A 17,870-nucleotide genomic window follows, 5' to 3' on the forward strand; every position below is an offset into this window, starting at 1 on the left:
GGTGCAGGAAAGCTCCCTACCCAGCTCGACGCAGCTCCTGGGAAGCAGACAACACACCCGGCTCCTAGGTGGAGGGCAGACAGAGAAGTGCCACACAATGCCCCCTCTCTGAGTGCCAGCTCCACAACTCCCATTGGCCAGGAATCACAGCGAGAAGCCTTTAACTCAACTGTTCCATCTTGCAGCCCAGAGACTCTAAAGATATGCATCATGCACCTTTCCTGACTGTCCTGCACTGATGTTGGCGAAATTGCACTTGTGAACCATCAGCATCTACAACATCATTGAGAAGCCCCCAGCAGTTTATGTACCCTTTGGCCCGATGGTCTGGTGCCAAGACTGGGATATGGGTTCCACCTACCACCCCACCACAGTTAGGGAACTAGATTGCAGCAAAGCTACTTACTTTCCCCTGTACATTCCCCAGAACCACTATACTTCCTAGCAGAAGGGAACTGATTGCCCTGGCTACTTGGATCACAGCAGCCCCCACTGCAAATTTACCAACTCCAAATTTATTCCCTACTGACCAGTAGCGGTCCAGCATTGCAAGCTTCACCAGGGCGATCACCGCTTGCTTCTGAATTGTCAGAGTGGGTCCCATTCTGGTACTGCTCCCCTTCAGGGCAGAGGAAAGTAATTCCCAAAGTTCCATGAAAGTGGCCTCATGCATGTGAAAGTTTTGCGGCTACTGGTCATCATCCCATAGCTGCATAACTATGTGGTCCCACCAGCGTCTGCTTGCTTCCCAAGACCAGAATAAATGTTGCACTGTATCAACATACCTGACTGCCACCAGCATACGCCAACTGCTCCATTCAATGGGTTCCTGTGCTTCTCTGTGTGCGGCCTCGTCACATTCTTACTCATGTAGGCAGCTCCTGGCTAGGCCCTGGACAATCTGAATTATAATGCACAAGGTGTTTGCAATACTTGCCACAAGAGTTTGCAGCTGAGTGGGGTGCATGTTAGCCATGCTATGGCCTCTGCACAGATAACTAGGGGGAAAAGAGAGCAAATCAATTGTTCACCTTGGCTTTCAAGCAGGGAGGGAACAGCTAAGTGTATCATGGGAGGCAGATGACATGTACCCCAGACCATCTGCAACAATGTTTTTGTCCCATCAAGCATTGGGAGTCCAACCCAGCAGCAACTGTGGTACAGCTACCCACAGTGCATCACTGTTAGAGTCAGTATTAGCTGTGGTCGTGGGGATGAGCTCCACCAACCACATATACTTACTGAGGACATGCACCTTAGACTTTATAGAATCAGATACTAAAAGTCAACCTCAAAACTGTGACCTAATTTCATAGTATGGACATACCCAGAGTTCTAATGTGGATACACTAGGGCACTTACACTGGTGGGAGCAAGGCTGGAGTACACACATTGACCTACTTATATTGACTTAAAATTGTTTTACCCACACCTAATTCTGTAGTATAGACCAAGCCTGAGCTGAACTCTTTCTCACCCACACATCATTACACCAGATTTCAACTGGACTGTTCACATGACTGAAGTAAAAAATATGGTTAAGTATCAGAATCACAGTCTGGTTAGGGCTCAGTTCTGAGCATGCTCAAATCCCACTGAAATAAATGGATATTGATACAACTACACCAAGTCTTCTAACATTTCTGTTTGAATAAGATCCAAAATAGAATTAATTTACCCGTATCTGTACTGGCTATGAAGTGCAGACTAACAAAATGTAATGAAAACCTATTTTATACAGCAAAATAAGCAGACATGATAGTGAATATATAGACAACTATCTGAATAAGAATGAATCAATTTACCATCACTTTTTTGATAACCCAAATTTAAATGGCTAAACTTTATACAAGATATTTAAAGCTTCAATGGTACAAATAAAATCATACTTATTTACAAAAGAAAATAACATGGATCAGTCCTGAGCCAAATCTTGAATAACAAATTTCAGTAATCAGCACATTTTGTATGACTGAACTACAGGTAAACCCCAGAAATATGAAATTTAGAATGGCAACTGTATCATGCCGTGAAGGACATCTCGAGAATATTGCACTCAGGAAGAAAAATAAAACTGTATTGACTCAGGAAGAATGTTTCTGGAGGCAACAATTTTAATCTCAACTTCAGTAAAGTGTCTGCAGTTAATGAGTGATCACCATTAGCTCAAGAGAGGTCTGTGCCAACTCTAGAAAGTAACTGACTTGAATTTTCTTGTGTGCTATTATTTCACATCAGGCACATTCACCAAACAAAATGTGAGACAAATGTATCAAACACTTAACTGAGAGTACTTTGCAACTATTAACTAATCATCAAAATGCCACTGGGTAAGCAAATATAATTTAGCACTATTTTACCACCAGGAGAGGGAGGATGATTCAGTGGTGGGACACTAACCTAGGAGGTAGGCAGTCTGTGTTAAAGTCTGTATTTTGCCACAGGCTTCCTTTGTAACCACGGACAAATCAATTTGCCTCCATGTTCTCCGTCCATAAATTGGGCTGAAGCCTAAGATGGCTGGTGATGTAGGTACTTATCTAAACCAAGAAACAGCAGAAGTCACTCTTATCCAATATTGGCATTGGACAAAGTAGATGAAGGGTGATGATTTTTCTTACAGAGAAAGAGTAGGTCAACAGACTTGGCCAACAAAAAAGCAAGTCAAACAGAATAATGATTAGAACCTAGGATAGGTCTGGTTTTCAGTCCTATGCCCACAGTCCTGTGAGCCCCAGAATCTCATATTAACCTGCAGTATTAATGTCACTTGAGGGATTAAATCATAAGGGTCACACATAAAAAAAGACTTGAGTTTAGATGCTGGTTGTTATACTTGTCTTGATTCTGAATTCCAAATTTGCATGGACTTCAATAAAAGTTAGAGGCACAAATGTAATGAAAAAATTAAGCCTTTAGTCTAGTTCAAAAATGATATTCAGTTTCATATATACATTCACAAAACAAATAGACAATTCCCTGGGGAAACTATTTGTGTGTCTGAAGTATATGAATAACTCTTTAAAGAAAAGAATTCTTGGCTGCCAGGTTCAAGTTTAATCTTAAAAATAAAGTGTGAACTTTCCTAAAACCACCAAGTTAAGCCTGTCAGGATCACAGCAATGTGTGCAATCTTCTAAAATTAAATAGCATGCTCTGACTCGTTCACTTACCCACGTCTGGTCTTATAACAAAAGCAGCTAAACTCTCAGCTCAGTATGAATAAATAGTCACTTAACTTTACATGAGCTCAAGCTGAAAATGCAAAGTGTTTATTGAACGTTCACATAAGCACCCATGTCATTACAGAGCTTTTAAAACTGGCAACTATTGTATTAAATATAATATATGAGCTCAAAGAGTTAAAGGAGTTAAGATAACACAGTTACTGTCCACCTTTAAACAGTTTTAAATGAGGTTCAAGGCTTGGGTTACAAAGACCTCATCCTGCTTGGTACCAGGGCAAATGCATCATTAAATATCTTTTTAGCCTTTTAATAAAACAATAGAAAAGAAAGAAAAACCATAATACCATTTGAAATACCACGTATTAAATAAGGGATTTTTAAACAACATCCCTTGTTAGCTTTCCCTTTAGCTACAGAGATCTTAAGATAAAAAAACAAAAAACATACCCTTTGCTAGCAGTCTTTTAGAGGGTGTTAAATATGATAATAGCGTTCCACTTTGTGGAAAAGAGAAGATAGTTGAGATGGGCTGGGCTGTTGTTATGGCTCTTATTGTTAATGTCTGATCATGTTTTCTAAGATAATAAAACAAGGCAAATACACAAAATAGGAGATAAAAGACTATCGAACAGAAACCACAGCTTGTCTCCCTAGTATTGACTTTCAGTTGCAACCTCCCTTGTGGAGGAGGGGGAGAGGTGAGAGAGAGGAACCCTAGCACATCACCTTATCAGACAGTCAGGCCTTATCTGCACTACTGCAGTAAGTTGACTTAAGGTATGCTACACTAGTTATGTGAATAATGTAACTGGATTTGATGTAGCTTAGGTCAATTTACCATGGTGTCTGTCTATACACTCCCATTGACTTACCTTACTCTTGTTCTGTTACAGTACTGGAGTTGACCAGACAGTGCTCTGCCATTAATTTAGTGGGTCTTAACAGTCTTTAGTAGGTATAGACGGTCTCAGAACTGGCAATTTATACAGTATCATCTGCTTAAGACATTGCTTTTAGCTGCCTCTCTGGTCACAGTTCACAGCAGTGTAGCAAATTACGGAATCTTAGCTGACTAAGCCAGACTCTTATTAGACAGAAGGCAACAGGAGACGGAAGGGAAAGAAAAGAAATAAGGTGGGGATTCTTATTTACCCAGAACGATCTTAACACAGTCCTTGAATTTTATCAGGAAATCTTTTTGTTTGAGCTGTCCATCTTATGAACTTTCGCTCACTTTTTACAGCTGAGCTCACAATTTAGATGTACAGATTTACCCTATTATCGCAACATACAATATGGATAATGTGCACCCCTCATAGCTAACACTGGCATCTGATTTGGGGAACCAAGTGACTTTCTTGTTCTGGTCAATGTAGGTTGAGGCCACCTGAACATGGGGAGACCATACTATCATATAAAAGGTGATGTTCAAAGCTATCCTGGCTTAAAGCAGAGTATGCATGTCTATTCCTAAGAATCATCTACTTCTCCCAGCAGTAAAACTTAACAAGAAATGTCACTGTATTATAGAAAGCTAAAAAACTTTCACTTCAACACATTGGCCGTGTCTACACTATCCAAAAACTTCGAAATGGCCATGCAAATGGCCATTTCGAAGTTTACTAATGAAGCGCTGAAATGCATATTCAGCGCTTCATTAGCATGCGGGTGGCAGCAGCGCTTCGAAATTGACGCGCCTTGCCGCAGCGCGGCGCGTCCAGACGGGGCTCCTTTTCAAAAGGACCCCGCCTATTTCGAAGTCCCCTTATTCCCATGAGCTCATGGGAATAAGGGGACTTCGAAGTAGGTGGCTTCCTTTCGAAAAGGAGCCCCGTCTGGACGCGCCGCACAGCGGCAAGGCGCGTCAATTTCGAAGCGCTGCTGCCGCCCGCATGCTAATGAAGCGCTGAATATGCATTTCAGCGCTTCATTAGTAAACTTCGAAATGGCCATTTGCATGGCCATTTTGAAGTTTGGGGCACGTGTAGACACGGCCGATATGTCTATACAGCAGGCCTATTTCAAAACAAGCTATTCCAGAAAAGCTATTCTGGAATAGCTCATTGCAAAATAATGCTGCTACACATAAAAATACAGCAGCGAAATACAGCTTATTTTGCAACAAAGCCATTGGATGCACTATGGCTTATTTTGAAATACATGCTATTCCCTTTCTTAACAGCACCTATTTCAAAATAGGCACTATTCCTCATAGAGGCTGGGTCTACATGAGCCCCTTCCTTTCAGAAGGGGCATGCTAATGAGCGGGTTTAAAAGATGCTAATGAGGCACTGCCATGAATATGCAGCACCTCATTAGCATAATGGCAGCCGCAGCAATTCGAAAGTGCGGCTTTTGAATCGTGCGCCGCCCTTGAAGACGAGGACTTGCCGAAAGGACCCCCCCCAGTTTTCAAAAGCCCCTTCTTCCTATCTGGTGTTAGGAGGAAGGGCTTTTGAAAACTGGTGGGGAGGGCCTTTCGGAAGTTCCCTGTCTCCACAGGCGGCATGCAATTTGAAAAGCCGCACTTTTGAATTGCCGTGGCCGCCATCATGCTAATGAGGTGCTGCATATTCATGGCAGTGCCTCATTAGCATCTTTCAAACACACTCATTAACAGGCCCATTCCGAAAGGAAGGGGCTCGTGTAGACACAGGCAGAATGAAGTTTACCAATTTCAAAATGAGCCAATCGCTATTTCAAAATAAAATGAAAATTGTGGCTGTGTTGTGTAGATGCTAGGATAGTTATTTCAAAATAATGGCTGTTATTTCAGAATAACTTGCTGCGTAGACCTATCCTAGGTGATTAAAGGAGTTAACATGACTCCTTTTTGAAATTTTAGGACACTCCTTTGAAGTGCAACTTCTAAGAACATTACCATCCTTTTTTATAATAGAGTGTGGAAGCCCTTGTGTTATATATATATATATATATATATATATATATATATATATATATAGAGAGAGAGAGAGAGAGAGAGAGAAGTCTGAAAATGTGATGATGCCAAATGAAGCCAGGAGGCAAATGAAAAGCACCCACAATTCTCCACCCCCCCAAAAAAACAATACCCCATTATTTTTAAGCCAGTCTCATGACTGAGGGAATGATTTAAGGTTTCCTCAACATGTGATGTTAGCGACACTGCCTGGAATGAATTAGACACTCCAGTACCAACTGTAACTGAGGCTTACGGCAGTTATGTTTGAAAGGTTTCCATTACAGATCATGCAGCAATTCTGTTTTAGATGCTTATGTAACCCTATCCCACTACTGTACTACCTATCTTCACAACAAACTTCTGAGTTTGCAGATGACACCAAGTTGTTCAGGACAGTCAAAACCAAAAGGGATTGTGAAGAACTACAAAAAGATCTCAGCAAACTGAGTGATTGGGCAGCAAAATGGCAAATGAAATTTAATGTGGGTAAGTGTAAGGTAATGCATGTTGGAAAAAATAACCCAAATTACACGTACTACATGATGGGGTCAAATTTAGCTACGACAGATCAGGAAAGGGATCTTGGAGTTATAGTGGATAGTTCTCTGAAGACATCCACGCAGTGTGCAGCGGCAGTTAGTAAGGCAAATAGGATGTTAGGAATTATTAAAAAAGGGATCGATAATAAGACAAAAGATATCATACTTCCCCTATATAAAACTATGGTACGCCCACATCTTGAGTACTGCGTGCAGATGTGGTCTCCTCACCTCAAAAAAGATATATTGGCATTAGAAAAGGTTCAGAAAAGGGCGACTAAGATGATTAGGGGCTTGGAAAGGGTCCCATATGGGGAGAGGCTAGAGAGACTGGGACTTTTCAGTTTGGAAAAGAGGCAATTGAGGGGCGATATGATAGAGGTATATAAAATCATGAATGGTGTGGAGAAAGTGAATATAGAAAAATTATTTACCTTTTCCCATAATACAAGAACTAGGGGACACCAAATGAAATTGATGGGTAGTAGGTTCAAAACTAATAAAAGGAAATTTTTCTTCACACAGCGCACAGTCAACCTGTGGAACTCCTTGCCCGAGGAGGCTGTGAAGGCCAGGACTCTATTAGGGTTTAAAAAAGAGCTTGATAAATTTTTGCAGGTTAGGTCCATAAATGGCTATTAGCCAGGGATAAAGTATGGTGCCCTAGCCTTCAGAACAAGGGCAGGAGATGGATGGCAGGAGATAAATCACTTGATCGTTGTCTTCTGTTCTCCTTCTCTGGGGCACCTGGCATTGGCCACCGTCGGCAGATGGGATGCTGGGCTGGATGGACCTTTGGTCTGACCCAGTATGGCCATTCTTATGTTCTTATGTGGCACAGAAGTGTTATTACCCTCATTTTACAGACTGGGGACTCAGGACTTGTCTTCACTTCTGTGAAGACTGACCTGGTTAGGGTAGATCTTTCAGAGTTTGATTTTGCACATCAACCCCTGTTCTCCTTGCTATAACAAAGAATAAGGGAGATGGATGTGAGAAATTCTCCTATTGACCTCTCTCAGTATGGACAGACCTTACAGTGGACTGCACGTATGTCGATTCTAGCTATGTAACTGCTGTAGCTAGAATTGCGTACCTGCAATTGACTGTAAGGTCTAGTGTAGACCAAGCCTCAAGCAGACAGGTAGTGTGACTTGCCTGAAGTCACACAGGAAGTCAGAGAGCAGAGAACTAACACCACATCTAAGAACCAGATGAGAAACTGAAGCACTGGGCCATCTCTTACCATCTGTTGACTTTCCAGTTTCTTTCCTGCCATGAAAGCAGAACTCTCCCATAGCAGAGAGATTTCCAAGGCTTTGATGCAGCAAGGTAATTCAGAATCCCAAAGCCCTACCAATGTCAGTGAGGCTACTTGTAAGTTTAAGTAAGTATCTTGATGAACCAGCTTATAAGGCCTTGTGTATGCTATGTCACCATGGTAATTGCTGTGGTTTCTCATGTCCTTGGTGCATGTGACCCACAGAATACTTGACTGACTGAAGGAGGGCAGAGTGCGATGCTGAGAACCAGCCTCTCAGCTCATCCCTGAGTTCCACACTGGTGTCTGGCTGCTATCTAAGATCTCAGCTCCCTGCTCCACACAGAGCCCTCACCTGCAGTCCATTGACCTAAGCCTTACATCTCTCGTCCAGGTGGATTTAGTAGATTGGTGCAACAGGCAAGTTGCAGCAGCTGGAGGACACTGAAGTACATACTTTACATAAGCACATCATCAAAGCGGCTTTACATCAATTTAACATTGCAGTGTAGACACGCTCTAAAATGCCCTTGAAGAGTTGTACAGGTTGAAGCTCTCTCATCCAGCACTCTCTCATCTGGCATCATACCTGGTCCAGCAGGACCAAATATGTTGCTGGACCGGAGAGCACCTAGACAAGAGCACTGCAGCTGCTGGGAGCCCTGCTGGCAGCCGACTCTGGGGAGTCCTGGGGCAGCTCTGGGAGGGAGCCAGGTTGGGGAGCCCCGCTAAGGGGAACCCAGCTGGAGCTGGGGAGCCCCAATATGGGGAGCCCAGCCCTAGTCAGGAGCTGTGCAGTGGGGAGCCAGGCTAGAGCACAAATCAGAGGCCTGCCAGCAGCCACCCTGGCCAGGGCTGGCATGTAAGCCAGGCAGCCCTGTGGAGGAGAGCCCCACTGACAAACCCACAGCCGCAAGGACCCTTTGTCTGGGCTGGGGGAGCCTGGCTGCCCTGCAGCAAGTAGCCAGCTGGAGCATGTAGCAGGCTGAAGGCATAGGCCTCACCTCCCCTAGTCCAGCAAATTCCTCATTCGGGACTACTCAGACCCAGAGGGTCCCAGACAAGGGAGGTATAATCTGCATTTCTTAGTGTCTTCACTGAGCCACCAACACTCCCCACTGCTTTAAAATAAAAAAAACCCCATAGAGTCCATTTTTTTTGTGCCTTTACGTTGCAGGGGGTCTGACAGTAAAAAGTGATAATGGTCATTTTCCCCAGGTTATTGAGTTTAATTCCCAAGAAACTAAGTGAGCAAACCTTTCAAGCCCTGTCCCCAAAGCCTCTCATTAACTAAATATCCTTGCGACCAAAGAAGCTAATTGTGGCCATGGGGAACGCATTGTTCACATAGATCACATTTTTCTTAGCCAGTAAATACATTTGATATGTAAATTTTCCTGTTTTATTTGTGCGCTAACATCGCTTTGCTATATAGAAGGCATGAACACTTTTTAGGGGACAGAAAAGGAGTGTAACAGGCACAATGCCTTGGGATTAAGCCAAAAAGAACGAATGACAAGAATAGATTAAATTTGATGTCCAAGGAACAACTACCCTTTAGACTTAGTGAAGTGAGGTTGTCAGACTGTGTCTGCCAGCTGACAGGCACTTATTACCTTAACCTCAGTGATGTGCTATTAGATGCTCACTATTCAAAGAGCTGTTAACAAGACATGCTTGAATGCTAGGTATCATCTGTCAAAAAAGGCACTCAAGTGGAGCTGTCAAAAGGATGACAGGCTGAGATCCGAACTGGTTAAAAAAGATGCCCTTCCTAAAAGCTCCCTAGGGAGAGAGGCAGTACGAAAAATTGAAAAGGAATGTAAGGACTCAGACTGCATGCTTGCAAGCTATAATGGCATTCCCCTTTCCCATTTTGAGTTTTATCATCACCACCTGAGATGAAGCAGCGTGCAATAATCACCTTTAAGCCTTTTTTTTCTTCCTGGTGGCCTTTAAGTTTTGCACCTGCAGGCGAGATCCTCTGAAATTTTCAATCATATGGTGTGCACACTGTGCAAGACCTGAAATGAAGTCCAGTGCCTAAGCAGTGCTACGCAATATCAGTCTCACCTTGTTTGCTTGGACCAGCTGTTGCTCAACTTTTGCTTTTTAAGATAACAATTTTATTCCTTTTTTATGTAAGTAAATGAATGCACCTTAAATTGCAACAGATGTAGGAAATCATCATTAGCTTAGATTTGCATTCCACAAGAGAAATATCAAATTGACATTTACCAGCAAGGTACTGTAAAGGAAGGCTGGAGCGTCACGTGTGAGGTTGCAAAGCACAACCCACCATTCACCTGATCAGTTACCAAAGCACATGGATGCTAATAACTGGAATAGATTCCAGAGAGTTCCAGAATCAAGGACAGTAAGCCACCTTTGCATCCCAGCTACAGTTCAGATGGACTGGAGGATCTGGGCCAACATGCCAGCTTGTTGTTGGATTTTTTTAAAAACAAAAAGAAAATGAACCTGGGGTTTGGAAGGTTTGTGTTTTAATTATTTTGCTGTTTAACAGAATTCCATCTTTTGGGTTTTGCCAAAATAAATTCAGCTTGTTTACATCCAATTCACGGCTACCGATTTGTAGAAACCAAATAAAGGTCTTTTCCTGCTGGAAGAGTCAGAATTTTGAGTAGTTAGAAACTTTCTTGTGTAGCTCAGACTCCAACTCATAATCTTCCTCCCCCATCACTTTTGTGCAATGAACATCAGGCAGAAGACAATTCCATGCAGGCTTGTAACCATGAGGGGCTGAGGACTTGGTACAAATAATAGCAAAGACAAGTGAAAGTGAGGTGTTGCATTACCTGAGCCATACAGTGGTCTTCTGGTAAGAAAGCAGAGTCCAACCCAGAGGATACTGCTCGTGACACCACTAGTCATGCAGCTATTAGCTGTGGGGAATCTGGTTGGAAGGAGCAACAGCTAAATTTATTTTTCTAACTAGCTGTTGTTTTTGACAGAAGAAACATCGGCATTCAGAGCCAGCCCCACGTGCAGTGGAAGTAACACTGATCTAAGTTCAGGTGTGGAGAGCACTATGTTGGTGGGTCAAGCTCTCCCCCAACCACAGATCTCACCACTTGGGAAAATACGTAATTAAGCTGATGGGAGACCTCTCTCTGTGCCTACAAGCAGTACTACAGTGACACAGCTACATCAGTACAGATGTGTCATTGTAGTGATTCCAGGTACACTAGCACTACGAAAAGCTTCATCCATGGTGGACAGAAGGTCAGTGATAGTAGGCCAGACTTTGGAGTCAAGGAAACAAGCACAGTGCATGCCAAGTTACCAAGGCTCTGTGGTACAAGATGCCCTGTGTTTTCTATTGATTTCAGAATCTTCTAATCATAGAGCTACAGATTCAAATAAGTTTTGAGTTTTAGTGCCTTGTTTTACAATAGAATTATTGCAATCATCAGAAGCATGTGGCTTTTTTATTAAAGAGCCAGATGACTGTGTATTTATTAATATCTGATGTTATGCAAGTGTCACTACAGTCAAGATACCCACCACCAATATTGTGGGGCATAACCAATGAGGGTCAAAGAGGCATTCGTAGCCACAGCCTCACATTAATAACATTGCACATGTGCATTATAGACAGATCTTAATCTTCCACTGAAACAGATGTTGGGCACTGCCCGGGGCAGATTACTGGTCTCAGATGTATGACCTAGTGTAGTGTGTCAACTTGTGTGTTCAAATATTCAAAACATTTTTGTATTCTATAGTCTGAAGACTAAGTTTTATTTCAGACTACTGTTTGCTCCTCAAGCTATACATGACAGCAATCCACCAAATATCACAAGATTTTCAGAATGGCAATATTGTAAGGGTCAAGGGTTTATAAATCACTACCAAAAAGTACGCTCTCTTTTACATAAAGTTGCTATTTAAATAAGGGGGCAAAAATACAGCACTTCATATTTAAACCTAGGATAAACCAAATAAATGAAGTGAAGCTCTGCTCCTACCACTGCTGTCAAACTTAAATCTTAACTAATCACCTAATCCAGGGTGAGACTAAGTTTTTTGGGTTGATCTTCTCTATCACTTGCAGCTACAAGTACAATTTTAGGAGGTTGAAAGAAAAATATTCCTAAAAAATCCATTAGCTAATTTGTCTGAAAGTTCTCACGCACAAAGATCTTGACAGGCAAAAGTTCAGTCATCAGCAAAAAATCCCAGACCTCTTGCCTCCTTGTATCATGCTTTAGCCTCATCATCCTCCTATAATTACGAAAGATAACAATCAACTTGTGTGAAGCACCTATTGTCATAATATCAACATGCTGCACAAATGTGGTTAAACTACACCAGATTAGTTTATGTAAATTTTGTTCATCTGGTTCGAAATTCCTAGACAATTACATTATAGGCCAGGGGTTCATTTAGCTTAACAAAAAACACTGCACTAGGCTGAATGGTTTGTGCTGCGACTGATTTAATTTAGATGGGGGGGGCCAAATTCTGCCCTTGATACAAATGCACAGCTTTCACCAACATAACTGTAAATGAGGGCAAACCTTGACTTGGTACATTTTCAAATCACTTGTTTTCCAATACTTTGATTCTTTCAATATTTATCTTAAAAAAAAACTTAAAGCTTCATATTCAAACAAGTAACTGCTTAGGACAGTAACAGAGAAGTAGCCGTGTTAGTCTGTATTCTAACAACAAACAAAACAAAACAGCAGTCATGTAACACTTTAAAGACTAACAAAATGACTTATTAGGTGATGAGCTTTCATGCGACAGACCCACTTCCTTAGATCTATCTATTGTGGGTCAGTCCCATGAAAGCTCATCACCTAATAAACCATTTTGTTAGTCTTTAAAGTGCTACATGACTGCTGTTTCGGTTTGCTTAGGAGAGGTCAGATTTGTATGGCACTTCTACACTATAGACGAGAGATGAAATACCAGTTACATCACAATTATCCTCAAGTAGCATCTGGTTCTAAGAACTACCCAGAGATGTAATCATAACTGGAAATGGGATGACCAACATGCAGACAGCCAACCTGGATACCATAGAAAACCTAACAGAGATGGAATGGGATCAGAGCGCAGGCCCAAGCTGAGAGCCACACCCAGTGGGAGAGAAACCAGACCTGAGAAGCCCTGGGATGGGAGGGCAAAAGTAGTGTTCCATATGTGGCTGGCAGTACCACTTAACCAGGGATTGCCCAGTCCACCGCTCAAAAGGCAAGCCACACTCCAGCCTTACAGAGTGAAGTGTGTGATTGAAGCTCTAGGGGGAGGGAGTTGCACAGCCTCTCAGCCAATGGCACAGTGTTCACCCCGAGACATTCACACCCATGTCCCACATCATGTTACACCCTCCCAGGTACAGATCCCTCTGCCCATCGGGGGCGGGGGCAGGAAGGAGGAGATAAATGGAGAGGTATTCACCAGATGAAGAGGTACTGGGGCTGCAAGTCCTGAGCTTCCTGTACCTTCCCACTACAGGAGCTTGTGAAGGCGGTGTACTAGCTAGTCCCCTGTACTCCTCAAAATCCACAAGACGTGGACTCTCCCTGCTAGATGATAGGCAGAAATGGGAGGCGAAAACGAGCAAGGGACAAAGCTCACACCATCTGATGCCAACCGGGAGTGAAAATCATTAGATGTGCTCCGGGGAAACCCATGCTGTATCCATCTCATATAAGCTAATCAGAGGATTTACTGGACTCTCCACAGTTCACATCGCACACCAGATGTCGAGCAGAAGGGAGACAGCTCTGATAAAACCAAGCTAATGCTGAGTATCCTATCACAGTCTGCTTTTGTAAGGAAGTTGGAAAATGGATGGAACTGGCTGCAAAACTGGCCACACAAATTGTGATGTCAGGAAATCTGACCCACTTAAAGTGACCAAAGGCTGAGGAGAGCAAATGGTCCCTGTGGACAGAACAGGTAGTAAAGCTAACTGTGCTGATAAACTGCAAGTGCAAATGGACACTTGAAGCACTGTCCTCTTCATTTCACCATGGCCAAATGGGACAACTCTCATCATCCAGACTATATTATGAACATCAGAACACAATCACATCTGAACTAGAAATACATATGCAGTGGCCTCATGCCACCCACCTGTTGCATAAAATGGCTTGATGCTTTGGACAGGGTGTCTAGTCAGAGTTGAGACATGTTCCACCTAGTTTTGTATTCTCAGTTTTCTGGTCTGAACATGTTTTCATGCACATTCAAAGGGTTTCTTATTTTCTTTATCTGCTGGCATGATTTTAATAATGAGATTTCTATTTAGGGTGTTCTTCTTTGCTTATTTTTTAATCCAATGCATTTCTTATAAAACCCAAGGGATTAGTTAAACTGCTAACATTACAGTAACCAAGTAAAGCACTATCAAATCCAAAGGCTTAGCAAATGTAATAATACATACAAATGTCTCATAAAATATAACTCCTGGATTTAAAGCATTTAATAATGAACACCTGATGCCCTTCAGATTTTCACTCACTTTTGCTTCTTGGATGTTAAATAAAGTTTCTATCTGGTTAATCCAAGCAATTTAGATCTGATCTCTCTCTTTGAAGTAAGTGCAGTCTTCCTTTCCATGCTTCTACCGTGGCTATAAAAGGAACGGCAAACTGTACCAGGCAGACAAATGGAGAGATCTCCGAGTAATGGAGTGTAAGGTTACACTGGATGCTCGCATACCTTGAATGCACCCAAAAGCAGGCGGTGAAAGGCCAACTGATTTTAACAATCCCAGAAGCAGAGCGACCCTACATAACGGCACCGTTTGACACGGTACATCTTCGGGGAATTACTCTGTTACAGTGTTTACAACAGCCCGTCAATGGGAGAGGCACCGAGCGATCAAGCAAAGGCCTGTGTGATTCTCCTTCCTGAGCTTAATTCATTCTGACCCTGGGGAAATCACTGCCCTGGTACCAAGGTTTACCCAGCTGCAAACCAGAAAGCCCGTTTACACGCATAGTTACGCTCTCCACGCGAGCTGGGGGACAGCGAAAGCGCACGGCCATGCGGTTTGAGCAGGAGCTATAGGGCAGGCGGCTGAAAGGGGCGGGGACACACCGCATTAGTGACAAGCGTGGCTCGGCCCCGCCAGGCAGGCCGCGGCTGTCAGAAAGGCCACGTGACGCCCCGGGACGGGCCAGCTGGCGGCGGAGTTCTCTAGCAGCAGCGACGGGCAAAGCTGTGCTCACGAGCCCGAGCCGAGCTCGCCGCTGTGGCTAAGCCGCCCCCTTCCCCGGGGGCCGGCAGGACGGACCCGGACCCGGACCCGGACCGGTCCCAAAGCCCCGCCGGCGGCAGGGCACAGCTCCGAGGGCTCGTTCCCACTTCGCGTCCTGCGATCCCGTCCCGCCCCCGAGCACCCACAGCGGCGCCGCCCCGTCCTCTCCCTACAGCGGCACCGGGAGCCGTCTGCCCAGCCAAGCCGCGTCCCGCACCGACCACTCACCATGAGCCCGGGGAGCCTCCCCTGCTCTCCTAGCCGGCCGCGTGGGGCTGCTACCGGCGTGCGGCAACTTTAGCGCAGGTGCAGCTGCAGGCCACTAACGCTGCGCACGCCGGCCGCTTAGACCCCGGGCCGCCGCAGCCGCGCCCCTTACCTGAGCCTGGGCGGGCCCCCCGGCGCGGGTTCCAGGTCCGGCGGGCTGAACAGGCGAGCCGAGCCCCAGCTTCTTCCTCTCGGCGCAGGCTGCTACTGGGACGCCCAGCCCGGGGTGTTACCAGAGAGCCGCCGTGCGTGGCCGTAAGGGCCGTCCCCAGGACTCCGCCTCGCCCCCAGCAGCGAGCGGGTCGGACTGCGCCTGGGGGCGATGCCCAGGGGCCGTCCTGCTCGGGGCCCCTCACGCGCGGGGCTCGCCCCCGCTGCCTTCTGGGGGGCACTTGGCACAGCCGGCCCCTAGCGCGGGCGTCCCGCAGAATGAGCCAATCACCAGTGGGGGTCAGGGCCGAGCCGGGGACAGCGGCTCAGGAGGGCTAATGGAAGGAGCCAGAATGCAGCTCCAGCGCCATAAAAGCGGGACGTCTCTGGGGACCTGGTCACAGGGCTCTCCAGGAACTTACTCCCTAAGGGGAAGAGCCTTTCAGAGGGGTAGCGCTGGGAGGCGGAGGCGCTCTTGCTCTCTCTCTCTCTCTCTCTCTCTCTCTCACACACACACACACACACACACACGGGAAGAGAGTCCTGTGGCACCTTGAAGACTAACTTTGATTAGGTGATGAGCTTTTGGGGTAAGATCCACACCTTTTTATAGACAATGCTCAAGGTAAGTTAATGAAACAAATACATAGCAGAGCAAGCAGTTGGTTATTTTTATTACAGGAGGATTTAAATCTCAAACTAGAGGTGATATACTACAGAAGTGACCTACAAGCAGTGTGCTCTGTAAGGAGAGATTCAAATACCACCCAGTTGATTAGCACAGTGCCTGCAGCTGTCAGCATCTGTTGATCAGAAGACGTGGGTCTGTCCCATGAAAACTCATCACCTAGTGAGTTATTTTGTTAGTGTTTAAAGTACTAGTGGCCTGCGTTTTTGTTTTACATGCATCTCCTAGAGCTAGAAGGGAGCTCATCTAGTCCAGTCCCCTGCTCTCTGAGTAGGCCTAAACACCATCTCTGGCATCTATTTGCCCCAGTCCCTAAACAGCCTCCTCAAGGAATGAACTCACAACCCTGAGTTTAGTAGCAGGCCAATGCTCAAACCACTGAGCTATCTACTCCTTAGACATAAAATCAGAGGGCTAGAAGGAACCTCAGCAAGTCCTTGAGTCTAGGCCCCTGCCTAAAGCAGGATTAAACTTAACTAAATCAGCCCAGTCATGATTTGTCAAGCTGGGATTTAAAAGCCTCTAGGAATGGAGATTCCACCACCTCTCTGGTAATGCCTTCCAGTGCTTCACCTGCTTGGTGAAATAGTTTTTCTTAATATCCAACCTACACCCCTCCCTCTGTAACTTGAGATCATTGCTCCTTGTTCTGCTATACCTCACTACTGAGAACAGCCTCTCCCCACTTCAGGAAGTTGAAGGCTGCTATCAACTCACCCTCACTGTTCTCTGCTGCAAACTAATTACGACCAAATCCTTCAGTCGTTCCTTGTAGGTCATGTGCTCCAGCCCCCTAATTATTTTGCTACTGGACCCTCTCCAATGCATTCACATCCTTTCTAGACTGGGGAGCCCAAAGCTGGATGCAGCACTCTAGGATGTGGCCCCACCAGTGCTGAATTTAAGGGAATAACAACCTGTCTAAATCTGCTGGAAATGCTCCTCCTAAAGTGCCCCAATATGCCATTAATGTTGTGGGCTACAAGGGCACGCTGTTGACTCATATCCAGCCTCTCATCTACTGTAATCCCTGGGTCCTTTTCTGCTGCACTGTTACTTAGGCAGTTGGCCCCCAACCTATAACAATGCTTGGGATTCTTCCATCTGAAATGTAGGACTCTGCAATTCTCCTTGTTGAACCTCATCAGATTTCTTTTGGTCCCATCCTCCGCTATATCTAGGTCACTCTGGACCCTAACCCTACTGTCCAATGTATCTACCTCTCCCCCTAGCTTAGTGTCATCTGCATATTTACTGAGGGTGCAATCCATCCCCAGGGCCTTAATAAAAAATGTTGAACAATATTCACGTACACCTCAGTGCACATAAAATTTATTCTGCAGATGGATGGGGAAAAGAGGCAACACTGCTTACAAGATATGTGTTGTATACCAAGTTCCTTGATCTTTAATATTTGTTCTGTTACTTGGGAATCTGCATTGAGTTTAGGAATGGAACGAAAGAAAAAAAAATACAAAAAATTCAAGCTGGTATTTTAAAGTAAAATTGTGTTACTGAAAGAAGTGGGCTTGACTGCTCCGGTGACTGAAGCCATAAGAGATCCAGCCTGGGCAGTGGGAGTCCATCCAACTT

General features: G+C 44.7%; 1 protein-coding gene across 2 annotated transcripts in view; it reads right to left on the bottom strand.

Moving 5' to 3' along the window:
- Positions 1-15,850, bottom strand: part of LYPD6B (LY6/PLAUR domain containing 6B) — a 97,283-nt gene extending 81,433 nt beyond the window's left edge. For both annotated transcript variants that reach the window (XM_075001520.1, XM_075001521.1), the window contains exon 1: positions 15,552-15,850. The gene's annotated coding sequence lies outside the window, so the exon portion shown is untranslated. The remainder of the gene's footprint in view (positions 1-15,551) is intronic.
- Positions 15,851-17,870: the final 2,020 nt, after the last annotated feature.

This window comes from Carettochelys insculpta, chromosome 8 (assembly GCF_033958435.1).
Source record: "Carettochelys insculpta isolate YL-2023 chromosome 8, ASM3395843v1, whole genome shotgun sequence".
Taxonomy (NCBI): Eukaryota; Metazoa; Chordata; order Testudines; family Carettochelyidae; genus Carettochelys; species Carettochelys insculpta.